The 9,095-nt window shown below is 42.1% G+C and overlaps 1 protein-coding gene across 4 annotated transcripts in view; it reads left to right on the top strand.

Annotated features, from left to right (window-relative positions):
- Positions 1–976: 976 nt before the first annotated feature.
- Positions 977–9,095, top strand: part of LOC115616258 — an 88,748-nt gene continuing 80,629 nt past the window's right edge. For all 4 annotated transcript variants that reach the window (XR_003994251.1, XR_003994253.1, XR_003994252.1 and 1 more), the window contains exons 1-4: positions 977–1,055; positions 1,722–1,820; positions 3,164–3,526; positions 5,666–5,894. The gene's annotated coding sequence lies outside the window, so the exon portion shown is untranslated. The remainder of the gene's footprint in view (positions 1,056–1,721; positions 1,821–3,163; positions 3,527–5,665; positions 5,895–9,095) is intronic.

Here is a 9,095-nt window from a genome sequence, read left to right as displayed (position 1 = left end):
GGCCCTTATCCCAGCCTTTTTGAAAGATAATAATCGTTCAAAAAGAGGTTTTCATTCACTGTAGCGTACACTTTATATTTCACCGTGTAATGTAACCTTCCATACACTCAAGGAAAACAATTTCCAGAGCTAATTGCTGAACTCTGCAGATCTAATACTTTAAATGGGTTATGTTAGATAAGAGTTTATGTTGAAAAAGAAGAAATGTTCTGGAGGAAAATTATTGTTTAGGGAACATTGATTTGGGTGAATTAATGTTTTCACTTTGGTTGATAGTTAAAAATGGATACTTAAGCTAAGCCACATTTTTAGTGTAACATTAATGCTTTGTTAGCTGTAAACTTAGGGTGCGAGCTGACATCCGTTGTTCGTTTTTTTTCTTAAGTCTTCAAACTCCAGTTGGCATTGTGTCAGCCTGTGCCACAGATTTATATTGATTTTCATGCAAAACAACCCTACATGGGCTCAGAGATGGGAGGATGCTTCGGAGTTCTCATTGTTACTTATTCACTTTAAACATCCTCTCCACCCTTCTGTCTCAACCTTCTTATCAGTAAGATTAGGGGCAGTGTTAATGATCCTACCTGACATAGATATTGTAGAAATTAACTGATGAATGTTTGTATAATACAGTATTTGTACAAAGGTGGTGTGTAACTTGTACTGCAGGAGCAGCCATCTGTCACACACATGCATTTAGACTGCAATGACCATTTTGGGCATTGTGGGAAGTTAAGTAACTTTCCAACAACTATTTATTTTTTATTTCTTCTATTTCTGTCAACTGTTTCTTATATTTTAATTCAGAATATAGCCCAGGTCTGTAACTGCTATCAGTTGTTGGGGGTTTATTGGCTCTATAGTTTGGGGTTATGGCACAAAGTGTCTATGTAAGAGGTTCAGCACTGTTTAGAAGGTGTTAGTAATGAACTAGACATAACGTTTGAGTTTAATTTCAATTTGTTTTCTCCCGTGTAGCTGAGTGTTGATGACAGATTGAGAGAGAAGGAATAAATCACAGCATTGCGATTTAAAGCAGCCCAATCAAATAAAGGGTATGTATATTTGTTTTCCATAGTTCTCTTTAATTGCCTTGTAATTCCTGTCATGCTTACCTTGGTTGTGTTTAAAGGAAGGTTGCAGATTCATATTTATCTAAAGAAGAAAAGACTGAGGATATGATACTCAGGTGAGGCCAGTCTTAGCCAGTGGAAGTAGAAATGTTGACTGTGGAGCTGTCCTTAGCCAGTGGAGCATCGAGAGAGTGGATTGGGGCTTCCATGGTAGGAGCCTGGCTCTCCTCATAGTAGAGTCTAGAGTTGAGGGCTCGCATCTTCTGCATTAGGAAGCTCTGCTTCTCTACAGGTAAGGTATATGCCTAAAGGTCAACAAGTACCTTGAGCTCCCTACCTGTAACTCTGCTGATTTCAGCAGACAAACACTGGAGAAGTAACGCAGCCCACTCTGATGTCAGGTGAGAGGGTCTGGCTCTTGATCAACTTGTACTGACAGGCATGTCCACTGCTGTCAGCTGGACTCTCATGCGCTTACCAATGTACCGAAATACCTCAATTCTTCAGGCTTAGATTGACTCGCTAATTAGGCATATAGCAGACTGTCAGCATGTGAATGGAGCTGGGCTCTCCAGCAAGCAATGACTCAGTAAAATGCAGACATCACGTCTAATTCCACTAGTGAGTGTGAATTTCCTTCTCTTTCAGGATCTACTAACACTGGTGAAGTCCCTTCTGTGAACCACACAGCAGAAACTGGGTTGCTCCTTCCCACTGGCAAACAGCCTAAGGAGGAGCTGTTTATAGGTGAGATGTTCAGCATCAACGGAAGCAATTAGCTTTTTGCTCCTTTCTATAAGAAGGACCTTAAGAATTGTGAATTGAACTGATAATTAAGAGCTCAGAAGCTCTTATAAACTGTTGCTATATTTGTACAATATTTGTACCAAGGTACTATAAGGCTACACTTTATTACACAAGCCCATTGCATTTGCATGGTTATCTTATTTCTTTCTTCCTCTCTTTCTATTCTGTGAACTTCTATTCTTTCAATTACCTCCTGCTACATCTTTTGATCTGTTGCAGCTACAATTGATCTCACCTGTGAATTTAACACTGTAACTTTAAAGGCATTCCTGTGGCACTGGCACTGTGTGAGGCACTGAAGGAGAATGAAGACCGGCAGGGTGGACTCAGTGTTGAATAATCATGTAATGTGGAGGTAATTCAAAGAACTAATCAGAGACAGGCACAAAAAGAAGTTATCTTCTGGAATGCAGAAAGTCAGGTGAAATGAAAAGCAAACCTGAAAACAGTGAATCTGTTTTACATCAGTGAAAGCAGAGGAGTCCTACCCGGGATTAGTTTGGCCATTGTCAGCGCTTGGTGCTGCAGATAACATGAATTCCATAGCAACGAATTTTTAACTTGAAATTCCTGGGTGCAAAGATGCATATTAACGAGCAAATGGACTTGAGTTTCACTGAGATCATTAAAAAGTATCTTTATTTTCCACCCACCATCCTGCTCAGAAAATGGACTTTTTTTTTTTGAAGTCCTTAATTAAAGATGAAAATTTAGTGTTAGGCAGATGCTGTCATTTTCTTCCTACCCCTCCAGCAAAAGCCCATGTGTAATGTGCTGCACTGGGCTCTGAGGCTGGAGGATGGGTTGTTAGTGATAAGCATCTGCAAAACCTGCAACACATGCCCAGGAACTTAGTCAGATGAGTCAGATGTTGCATGGGCCAAGTTTAAGCCCAGAGAGAATGTTACAACACAGGAAGAAACCCCTGAAAATAACAGGAATTGGTACAGTATTTGGGCTGTAAACACAGGTTAGAACAGTCTGGATATTTGCTTTAATCCTCTCTTATTCTATTTTGAATTCCAATGTTCCTGCTTGCTAAACCACTTTCCATTTCTGCTCTGTTTTACCGTGACATAAGGAGGAGGGATATTTTGGAAGCTGGAACAGTGCCGCTTGCACCAGAATGGCATGCCACTAATTTTTGCAGGTTTTTTGAACTGAGCATTGCCACCCTGAGAGCTCTGTCAGCCTCTTCTCCTAGGATTTCCCACAGAGATCCTCACCCTCCTACAAGGCAGGACATGCCCCAGGTTACAGGACTTCTCTTCCTTTCTCTGCAGGCTGTGCTGCCCCACTTGCTTCAAAATCAGGCGCTTTGAAAAGACGAACTGACTATCCCAAAAGATCAGAAGCACGGGTGCATCCTTAGGACAGGATGAAAAATGACTCTGCAATGTGTACTGACGTAGTTTAACATCTTTCCAAGCAAAGGTCAAGCAAATAGATCCAACTTTCTATGAGGCCAGTCTCCATGAAGGGTTTGGCTTTGTGGCAGCGAGATGGCAAGAAAACATCTGTGTAGCATGTGGGCTGGCCTGGAATAGAGGTATTTGTGGCAGTCCTAGCCAGGAACATGCCTAATGATGGACATTTCAGTGGCTCGTATTGCACAGTAGCTCGTGGTAAAGCAACCTCAGTGGTAGGTAAGTATAATGAAATATTACAAGGGTCTTGCTTTGCACCTTTGCTTACTTATGCTCTGCCATATATTTGGGTATAGCTTAGTAGGCATGACGGGTAGCCAAATTGAGGAATGTTGGTGTGAGGGAGAACCTCAAAATGTGTACAGTGACATAAAGAAGCCTCTTTTACAGAAGGTCAAACAAATCTCACTTCTGCTTCTTTATTTTTTTCTCCTTTGAGAAGAAATTTGGCAAAGTCGTTTAATGTCACCTAGTGAGTTTTCATGGAGGCTTGGAAGAGGAAGAAAAAAGCCCCTCCTGTGTCCACTTGTTTCTTAGGTATGCCACATTACCCACAGCTAGTCTCACCACTCCCAGCAAAAGTTTGTGTAAGTCCTAAAATAATTTCATTCCACTGGCCCACAAATATTCCCATTTGGTCAGCCTTATATAGAGTAATTACTGTTTAACATGGCACCGCAGCTGGGTCAGGGCTTATTTTGGGTTATGGGTTATAAAAAGCTGCTTGAAAAAAGAAATGTGTTTGTGGATCTGTCATTCTAAACAAATGAGCCCAGAAACTTGTTAGTTTACTTATTTTCTTTCACTTGTTTTGCTTTAAGAGTCAGCTTTCATAAGGGCACTGGCGTTAGTACCAAAGGCATCCAGCCATCTCATCCCGGCTTATGTAGATATGTCTGCACTTCAATTACATAAGCTGTAATTGTTGGGTGGGCAGGGGTTGTGGTGATGCTGAGTGAGTATTGTGGGGTGGCTCATGCTCAGGAAAGGGGGTCAAGGTTTAACCAGAGGGAAGTTCATTTTCATGAGCAGGTGATAGGTGTGATGGGTGGGAAACATCTTGGCTCTGTGCTCTCCTCCACATAGGTCTTTGCATTTTACGTGCCTTAAGTGCTGTGCAGAGCAGGCAGTTCATTCCCACAGCTGTGCTATGGTGCAATTAGCATTTTTCCAGACCATAGCAAGTCCCACATCAAAGATCCTTCTAATTTTAATAACTTTGATCTATACATATATATGCATGTGTCTTACGTTGGTGCATATATGGATAGATATGTGTGTACAGCTAGAAAAAAAGAACATACGGCTGCATATATACGTGTGTCATTTCTTATCTGCTACTAAAATACAGGTGTCTCTGTGGGAAACAAGTTGTTAAGCTGTTTATTGTACAAGAGTTCAGGAAGTTGAGAGTATTTTATTCACTTACATGATTTCCCATGCTGGATTGGTCATTTCACCTCAAAAATTAGTATCTCGGTCTATTTCACATAAGACCCCAATATTTTTAGTAATCATAGGAAAGAATGCTGTCCACTGGGACAGAAAAAGAGGCTGTGGATCAAGAACACAGGGTTTGGTTGTCCTTTTCTACTTATTTTATGGCCTGGGACAATTCTTAGCACTCTTCTGTGCCTCTGTTTAATAGCTAAATGGGACTAGTAACATTAGGTTACCTTGCACAGAACTATTTAAAGATGAAATTGAAGTTTGAAGACCTTTTACTAGCCTTTGGCATCGCAGACATAGAGCAGTTATGAGAAGTATTCATGTGGTTTGGCTTTATTAATGATATGAACTTCTTGAGAAGTTATATTAGTGAAGTGGAGCTGGGAAACAAACCAGAAGCAGATAGGCAGAAATCAAGCCCTTTCATGGACAATTATACAATATGCTAAGTAAAGATGGCTGTATCCTCGGATTTCTTCTCATGAAACATTCTGAAATGCATAATGAAAATAGCTTCAACTCTGTAACAAAAACTAACAAGACAATTGACGTTTCAATAGTTTTTAAGGCAAGACAAATGTGAAAAGAAATACATTAGGAATGATGAAAATCTTTCAAATTGGAAATCTGGGAACACAGGCTGTTGGCTCAGGAGTAGCTCTCAGGTTTCTTGGCTCTTTCATCTCCTTGGCTCCTTCATTCTTCATTAGCTATGCCAGACAGGTGGTGAACGGCAGCCCTGAGGTCCAAGCCCTTGACCAGAAGCAGATACCTCATGATAAGCAGAATCAGGATGGGGAAACAGAGCTATGGACACAATTTTTCCTCTGCTTGGGCTTCGGGTTTCCTATCAGGTCATTCATCATATTATTCATTATATGCATGTATTTCTCCTTCTTGTTTTCCCAGGTTGTGCCTGCTGAGTGTCAGAGGTGACAAAGTGCACACACTCATTGCCTTTCCTGCTGAGGACAGGTACAACGTGGTCATTCAGGACTGAGCGTATTGCCAGCACACCTTCCTCCCCAGGTGGTGAAGCGAGCAGTCAAAAGTGAACTGACCACTGTGCTAGTCATAGCAGCATAAGTTATTACATACCAGCTCTGCCTTTCCGTTGGATATTTCCTACATGTTCATGGTAAGAATCTAATTATTTTTCCATCTACAGCAAATCTAATAGGCCCAGAGAAATGTTCTTGTGTAGGCACTAAGACTAAGGAGAAAACAAGTATGATCCCAGGCCATCAGGGACTGAATCTTTTCCATTGTAGGTTGCTTCTTGATTTCATCTGAAAGAGCTTTCATTTTATTTAAAAGGCTTTTATTGATTAAAAAGGCTTCGTTCATAAGCTCTATTTTCTTGAGTGGCTGAAGCAGGCTTGACTCATGATAGGAGTTCTTATTTGAGTTCATTTTCATCATCTTGGTTGTTGCTAAATTTCATGCTTTTCTTCTCTGTAAAGGCAACTGGGAAAGAGGCACATGGTTTAGAGATAGAAAAAAAAGTGCAGGTTTCCTTCCAGTGCATTAATTTTCTTTCATGGAGCTCTGTACCACTTTGAGTGCACAATTGGGAGGAATCAAAACAGACATCTAGACTATTACATAAGATCAAAAAGAGAACAGATTTATTTGGAAGCTGGGTCTAATGTATTTGTCCGAAGTCATGAACGTTTTTGAGAGCTCAAAACATTCTTCCTGTTCTGCCTCAGGATGAAACTTAGATCATATGAACTGGAGAGAGATCCCAAAATATTTGAAGCCGTTTAAGTAACTGTAGACCTACTTCAGAGTCCTTACTGAGTGAGGCCAAGCAGGAATTTGAACCTGATTTTTATGCGTGCTCTTTTCTTCTCTTCCCTCCTTTTAATTTGAAGTTCCATCTTATATTGAAGAAACTGTCCCCGTGGATTTTATAAAACTGGATTTATTCAGGTCAGACACTTAGGATTTTTTTTTAACTGACCCAATGTTTTGTGTCCAACCACCCCCATCCCTGAAATAAACAAATAGATTTGGCTGTGGAAATTTCCATTAAAAATTTCCATGTGTTTTGCCTCAGAATTGTATTATTTCACAACAGTTTAAGTTACAACTCTTCCTAACTGAGCTTCTGTATAATGTAAAGGACAGCAAGCAAGTGGACTGTCCAGGCTAGGAAGATGTAGTATTTAGGGAGAGCAAACATCCAGTGTATGTGCATTGAACCGCAGTGGATGGCTTTGCTGGGTTCACTGACCTCTTGTAGTCTGTATACATGTCTGTTAGGAACAGGCTAGAAACTGGACTGAGTTCCTTCTGCTGCCAGTCACTTGCAGTCCTGAACAGAAAAGGAAACACCAGTTTTTCTTCCGTTGTCCGGATGCTGACTCACCTGTGTGGTGAAAGAAAATAGCCAAAGGACTGCTATTTCACCAGTGTCCCAATGTTCCTGGGGTTATTTCATAAGCTGCTTTACTTGGGCAAGTTGAACTGCAAAGCTTTAAGGCCTGAGGCCAGCTCAGTAGTTACTCGCTCTTGGTCATGCACTTGGTGCCTTGGTGTCTGAGGTCCCCACCACTGATAAGTAAGTTCTATTTCGCAGTTTATTTTGAAGCTATTGGCAACAGCTAGTTGTTTTGCATTGGTGTTTCATTGGTGCACGGTGTCAACACAAGCCCATTTTTCTTGTAGTTGGAAACATATTCCAAATCATCTGCCTCTTTGCTTTGTCTGGCTCCAGGACTTGACCTGGTCTGTGGTAGGACCTGGGAGCTGTGCCACTGCTGCTGTATTTCACTGCCCAATAAAGGGGTTTTGGTGGGGCGGGAAGAACCAGGCTGTCAGGGATGCACAAGATGAAGGAACTGCTATTCCTAGTTTCTGAAGGCTGTCAGTGACTAATCAGCACTGTTGTGGTAGCTGACTGTCATTGGCCATCCTGATTCAAGCCAGGGAAACTTTCTCTGGCCTTGTGGAGTGCTTCCATGTTCTCTGCCTGCCCTAGAAGAACCTCCAGACACCTTCAGACCATACAATTTTCTAAGCTTGCTGGAGAGGGCATCACTTCAGGTACTGCAGGAAAGAAGATTTCCCCCCTGCTGTTTTCTTTATGCCCTAATGAGTACCTTAGCTGGGGACACTGGTTCAGGCAGGTTACCAGAAGGGAAGTTTGCTCTGTGCATCTAGATCAGTGCTTGGGCAGGATGCTGATGGCCCTTGAATCGTGCCTGTTTGCCTGCAAGGTCAGGGTCTGAGCTTCTCACTAGGTAGAGGCTGGCCTGAAGTTCAGGAGTAGAACGTGCAGCGTCTGCTTTTCACTGAGAGCTCACTGCAGTGCTGCTTTGCTATCCGTCTGCCATCTACGCTCACCTCTGTGAGCATGGCCAGTGCGGCTAATCCCTGCTTATCTGAATGCAGACATAGGCAGCAAGAGATTTAATGCAAATGTAGCATTGCGCAGCCCCGTTCCTTCTCGCAAACTATTGATTATATGTCTGATTTGCTCTCCCCTGATAATAGGCCATAGGCAGAAGCCAATAGTGCGGGGAGGAGGAAAACCTGTCATGATCATTCGATGCGGCTGGTGAGCCAATGAGAGGAGAAAGCCTGTGGATTGGGCTGGGAGAGAGCAAGGGTGGGGGAACTGTCTTAGCAACAGCAGAAAGCAACTCTTTCCCCCTCCCACCCTGCAACCATGCTGGAAAGTTCCTGGTGATGTTCCTTAATGTATTTGTCTCGCTCATGCCAAGTTTGTACGTGATTTGTGTGACTTTGCCGCATTTTTGTGTGACTTTGCCGGTTCACCCCTTTTCTCCATGATCCTTTGAAGGGAATCTTTTCTTTGTCCATCCAACTAAAACCAACTAGTGAGCTGAAGGTAAAGGGCTCTGATGCTCGGTTTGTTGCTGTGCCAGCCCTTAGAATGAATTTTGTATTGTCTTTTTGTGCTTGGTATCTTCCTCTTGACATCTTTCCAAGACAGTCTGTTGTTGAAACGGTCAGTTTCTTGCCAGTCTGAGACAGGGGGAGCTGGACACCTTGATTGTATTTTCATCTCTGCTAAAGAGTCCTTATATGAAACCAGGTGAATCCTTATCCTTCAAAATCCAGATCACTTTGTCATGTTGCTGGGCTCTCTGGTTTGGGAATTAGAAGAAAAGATTTCTCGGTTAAGCCCTCCCTGTGATCTGTGGGCTGAGAAAAGCCAGTCCAAGTCACCATACTGCTTTGCCTCTTATCTTTCATCTGCCTTACAGCAGGAAATGTTCTTTCTGTCTCTCTGCCTCTCTCATGGTCAGTCTCTCATTGGTTTAACCAACCGAAAATGAAAATGGCAGTTAAATTTGTCCAAACCTTT

Source organism: Strigops habroptila, chromosome 17 (assembly GCF_004027225.2).
Source record: "Strigops habroptila isolate Jane chromosome 17, bStrHab1.2.pri, whole genome shotgun sequence".
Lineage (NCBI taxonomy): Eukaryota > Metazoa > Chordata > Aves > Psittaciformes > Psittacidae > Strigops > Strigops habroptila.
Note: the sequence above shows the minus strand (reverse complement) of the source record. Positions and strands in the feature narration are given on the sequence as shown.